Genomic DNA, 6000 nt, shown 5'->3' on the forward strand with positions numbered 1-6000 from the left:
TCCCAAAGAAAGGCAATGCCAAAGAATGCTCAAACTCCCGCACAATTGCACTCATCTCACATGCTAGCAAAGTAATGCTCCAAATTCTCCAAGCCAGGCTTCAGCAATACGTGAACCGTGAACTTTCTGATGTTCAAGCTGGTTTTAGAAAAGGCAGAGGAACCAGAGATCAAATTGCCAACATCTGCTGGATCATCAAAAAAGCAAGAGAGTTTCAGAAAAACATCTATTTCTGCTTTATTGACTATGCCAAAGCCTTTGACTGTGTGGATCACAATAAACTGTGGAAAATTCTGAAAGAGATGGGAATACCAGATCATCTGACCTGTCTCTTGATAAACAGGTATGCAGGTGGGAAGCAACAATTAGAACTGGACATGGAACAACAGACTGGTTCCAAAGAGGAAAAGGAGTATGTCAAGGCTGTATATTGTCCTCCTGCTTATTTAGCTTATATGCAGAGTACGTAATGAGAAACGCTTGACTGGATGAAACACAAGCTGGAATCCTGATTGCTGGGAGAAATATCAATAACCTCAGATATGCAGATGACACCACCTTTATGGCAGAAAGTGAAGAGGAACTAAAAAACCTCTTGATGAAAGTGAAAGAGGAGAGTGAAAAAGTTGGCTTAAAGCTCAAATTTCAGAAAACTAAGATCATGGCATCTGGTCCCATCATTTCATGGGGAATAGATGGGGAAACAGTGGAAACAGTGTCAGACTTTATTTTTTGGGGCTCCAAAATCACTGCAGATGGTGATTGCAACCATGATATTAAAAGACGCTTACTCCTTGGAAGGAAAGTTATGGCCAACCTAGATAGCATATTCAAAAGCAGAGACATTACTTTGCCAACAAAGGTCCGTCTAGTCAAGGCTATGGTTTTTCCAGTAGTCATGTATGGATGTGAGAGTTGGCCTATAAAGAAAGCTGAGAGCCAAAGAATTGATGCTTTTGAACTGTGGTGTTGGAGAAGACTCTGGAGAGTCCCCTGGACTGGAAGGTGATCCAACCAGTCCATCCTAAAGGAGATCAGTCGTGAGTGTTCATTGGAAGGACTGATGCTGAAGCTGAAACTCCAATACTTTGGCCACCTGATGTGAAGACTGACTCATTTGAAAAGACCCTGATGCTGGGAAAGATTGAGGGCAGGAGGAGAAGGGGACTACAGAGGATGAGATGGTTGGATGGCATCATGGACTCAATGGACATGAGTTTGGGTAAACTCCGGGAGTGCTGATGGACAGGAAGGTCTGGCGTGCTGTGATCCATGGCGTCGCAAAGAGTCAGACACGACTGAGTGACTGAACTGAACTGAACTGAATCGACAAAAATTGTATCTGTTCCACATGCACAGCTTGATGTTCTGACTTTTGTCTATGCTGTGAAATAAGTACCACAGTCATGCCAATTATAATTAGCGTGTCCATCAGCTCCTGTAGTTCACCTTGGTCTGCGGGTCTGGTGAGGACACTTCCGGGCTACCCTCTGAGGAGGATTGAGTCTACGGTAGAGTTCGGTCAGCTCTAGTCACATCAGTGCACATCAGGTCTCCAGAACTTAGTCATCGGCATCCCTGAAACTTTGTTCCCCGTGACCAGCACCTCCCCGTTATCCCCGCTCCCAGCTACTGGGGACTATGTTCTCCTCCATTTCTCCGAGTCTGTTTTAGATTCCACAGGTCAGTGAGCTCCTGCTGCATTTGCCTGTCTGTGTCTGGCTTACTTTACTCAGCATAATGTCCTCCAGCTTCACCCATCTTGTCTCAAAAGGAGGGATTCCCTTTTTTTAAAGGCTGAGTGAGACTCCATTGTGTGTGTGTGTCTGGCATTTCCTTTGTGCATTTATCTATCGACAGACATCCAGGTTGTGGCCACATCCTGCTACTGGGAACAACGCTGCAGAACACAAGAGTGCACATACGTGTGTGAGGTCCCAGCTTCTTCTTTGGATACATACCCTGGAGTGGAATTGCTGGGTCATGTGGTAGTTCTGTTTTTAGTTTCTTAAGGAAACTCCACACTGTTTTCCACAATGGCTGCACCGATTGCCTTCCCAACCACCATGCACAAGGTTCTCTTCTGTCCGCATTTTGGCAGCACCTGTCTTTTTCCTAGAAGTCGAGTGTCTGTAAAACGTGCAATGACATCTCACTGGCTCTGGCGTGTGATCCTCTGAGGACTGATGGATGCTGAGCACCTTTCCATGTCTGTTTGGTCATTTGGATGTCGTCTTTTGAGAGATATCTGTTCAGGTCCTGTGCCCATTTAAATACCGGGTTGGTGTTACTTTGCGTTGAGTTGTGTGAGCTCATTGTATATTTGAGAAGTAGCTCCTTATCAGATGTGTGGTTTGCACACTGCTGAGGTCCAGCCCTGGCTGATCCAGGGTATTTGAAGGGGAGACGGCTTTGGCGAGTTCACTGGATACACTGGCTTTAATTAAATATTAATTAGAGATATAAAGAGTAATAGAATGAGGATAGCTCAGTAGGAAAATTCAGTAGAGAAAAGAGGCTGAGTAGCTTGGTTTACGTGGGAGACCAATAAAACTTCAAGACAAGAAGTTTGCGCCACTTACGTAGGCCGCAGGCGTCCTTTCGTTCTCCTGAAGGAGAGGAGACACTGAGGCCTCCCTGGTCATATCTTAGAAGCCCAGGCATAATTAGTAAGCATGGCGGGCTCCATGCTCCAGATGGAAACTCAGCCAGAGTTTGAGAGAGAGAACGACATGGGGAGACCAGTATTTCAAGGAACTGATCCCATTCTTTATTTTCCAGGGTCTGTTTTTATACACTGAGATGTTATACAAAAGTCACGCGGGGATCAAAGTCAGGTGCTTCATACAAATGTATACAGAGGTCTTAGGGGTATTACATCATCTTCTGGCCAGGGGGGCCTGCTGACAATTTATGACCCTCTCCTTGTGACAGCGGTCAGTCAACCAGAACACTTATTTCTCCACGGGTGATTATTTTTGAAACAGACACCACCTTCCGAAGGTACCAGATAAAGTTATATTCCTATAGGGTGAGGGTGTAGTGGGTTTTAAGTAAGGAAAGAATTTGCTTAGCCTAAGTTCTAACATGATTAATATCAAAGGTTAATACTTATTTCTTCTATATATTCATTAACGGCAGGGGATGTGGAGACTTAGCAGCAAACATTGGCTCAACAAATGAAATATCCTTCACCAATACAATTTCTAATCAGCCCACTATACTATACTAATACTTTTCTAACTTCTCTAAAGAACCTGTCTTTAGAAGGTTTAAAGCATCTCGTGCCTCTCACGGTTGGGAGGCTGTGAGCAATCACATGTGGCCGGACGAGCCTGTCAGGCAGGAGAGAGAACCTTCAGAGGAGTTTGTAGGTTGAAACACTCCTATCACGCCCAGGAATTATTATTAACTGGAGCTCTAAGTTAACTCCTTCTCCAAAAGAGGTGGTGGGGGACAGCCCCCCATAAAGTCAGAGGTGTAGGTGAGAGCACAAAGTAGTAAAGTAGGCAGGCTCCGGTTAGGGGATAGATGCTCGAGAATTTCCAGGGGGACTCCCGAGGCTCGATCCCGCCTTTGTGTATGTCGAGCCTCCTTCCTCATGACCTTTGCCATGGGTGGAGGTCCTCATGCCGGCCCCCAGCAGCACACATCTTCTCCCGTTGCACCCATTGCCTTTCCTGTGACTGTTTCCTTTGTTGTGTGGGTTTAATTTACTGGACTCCCCGTGGTCTGGTTCTGTCTTTGCTGCCTGTGCTTTTGGTGTCATATCCAAAGAAACCTTGTCCACACCCATGTCACGACGTTCCCCCTGTGTCTTCGTCTTGTTCTTTCATGGTTTCAGGCCCTGTGTTTAAGTCTCTGCTGCGTTTTGAGATGATTTCACGTATAGTGTGAGCTGAGGGTCCAGCTTCACCCTCCTGCCTGCTGTCATCTGGCTCTTCCAGCATCATTTATTGAAGGGACTGTCCTTTCCCCTTCTGTGCTCTGGGCACCTTGTGGAAGATCAGTTCACTGAGCTGCTTCGGGACAATTATTTTCCATAATAAGGGAGCTCATGTATCTCCCATTTTCCTGCAGTTTCTCTGCTGCCTTGGGCAGAGCCACGGTTCCCGGTTCTTGGTGTTTCTCTGGTGCCCCGGGCAGAGTCACGGTTCCCGGTTCTTGGGGTTTCTCTGCTGCCTGGGCAGAGTCACGGCTCCTGGTTCTCGCTGTTTCTTGTGGCTCTGCTTTGGTGTCTTTCTGCTGGGAGAAGCAGCCGCCTCCGTTCGGACTTATGGTGGGATTTTGCCCCCAGCCCAGTTAGAGATTCTGGAGCCTCTGATACGTGCTCTGTGACATGACGCTCCCCTGCCCTCCCGTCTGGGGAGATGATGCTGTGCCCCTACCCCATTGAGCCCCTGCCCTGAGGGAGAAGTCTGAGGAGCCCGTGCTCCTCTAACCCCTGAGGCCGAGCCGGTTGCACAGAGCCCCGTCTCTTCTCTTCCTGCTTTGTGGCCCCACGTGTGTCTGTGGCCTGGTGCTCTCATGAGCTGAGCAGCGAGGCGGTCTCTGAGGCAGCGGCCCGGAGCCTGGGGATGTGGCGTGGCTGCACCCACTGTTCTCCCGGAGAGGAGAGGGCCTGGGCCCAAAGTGGGTCCTCTCAGCGCTGAGCTCTGCCATCTTGTGGGAGGGGAGACAGGGAAACAGAACCTGCTCTGTTTATCCTTTTGAAGTGGTTCTTTTAGGGGAAGCACACTGACTGAAACCGCCCACCCTAGCCAGGCACCATAGTAACCATTTGCATGAGTTGTTTTATGGCAGGAGATCCTGATAAGGAATATGGAACTAATAAGCCACCTCCAACGTGAAGAGTTTGGGAAAGGTCGAAAGGAGACACCACTTGTCCGTCCACTTTGCAGAATCTCTCTCGCTAGCATCCATCTTGGCTGAGCGATGCGTGCGCCACCAGGAAAGACTCTGAATTAGGATGATTGGCTAAAGACCACCCGGAAACTAATCCCATCACCATAAAACCTGAGACTGTGAGCCACATGGCAGAGCAGTCCTCCTGGGTTCCCTTCCCCTACTGCTCTCCACCCGGGTGCCCTTTCCCAATAAAATCTCTTGCTTTGTCAGCACATGTGTCTCCTCGGACAATTCATTTCCGAGTGTTAGACAAGAGCCCAGTTTCGGGCCCTGGAAGGGGTCCTCCTTCCTGCAACAAATGGCAACTCTGGTGGGGACTCTTCTTGGCTGAGACTGACATCCTGACCACTTGGGGTACTCAGGGGCCAGCTTGCCTGACAATGGACCAGACCCAGTGGCCGCAACTGGGACCCTTTTATCCCTGGTCTTCTCCTGACATGGACAACTGGCCAGAGTGCCCCGACCAGTAAGGAACAAGAGACTTTATTGACCTCTCTCCCCTTCCCTCTCTCTTTCCTCTCCTTTACCCTTCCTATCCTTCCTTGTTTTTCTAGTCCCCGGGTCCTGGATGCAGGATACTGGTTGAAGGGCCCTCAGCCTGAGCTGAGGATTGGAGACTGATCACCTCCTCTTGGCAGAGAACTCGAATTCTGATTCTGGTCTGGTCTGATTTCTGGTAGGGCCGAATTCCAGTCCTCCCTTCTCTCGAAGCCGAGGGAAACGTCCCATAACGCCTGGGTGTCTGTTGGTGGCAGGAGACGTCTGTAAGGCCACCCCTTTTGCCCCCTCTCCTGCCTCCCCACCTTCTTCTTTCAACCTGACTTCCTTTCCTCCCTTTGAAATCTTTGATCTGACGTTCTATGTCTCTACAGGAGGTTTTCTGAGAGACTATATTCTTGTATTTAAGGGAGTGTCTGATGAGGACTGCCAGGTATATGTGTGTGTTTTAACTCTGTGTTCTGTGTTGTGATTTTTGATGGCCATTTTGCTTTGTCTGGCCACCATTTGGTTTAGACCTGCCTCCATTTTGTTAGAACTTGAGTGCCTTTCCCTGTGCCTTGAGGGCTCTCAGGAACACTTATCTAGACCATC

This window comes from Bos taurus, unplaced genomic scaffold, assembly GCF_002263795.3.
Source record: "Bos taurus isolate L1 Dominette 01449 registration number 42190680 breed Hereford unplaced genomic scaffold, ARS-UCD2.0 Leftover_ScbfJmS_1578, whole genome shotgun sequence".
NCBI lineage: Eukaryota > Metazoa > Chordata > Mammalia > Artiodactyla > Bovidae > Bos > Bos taurus.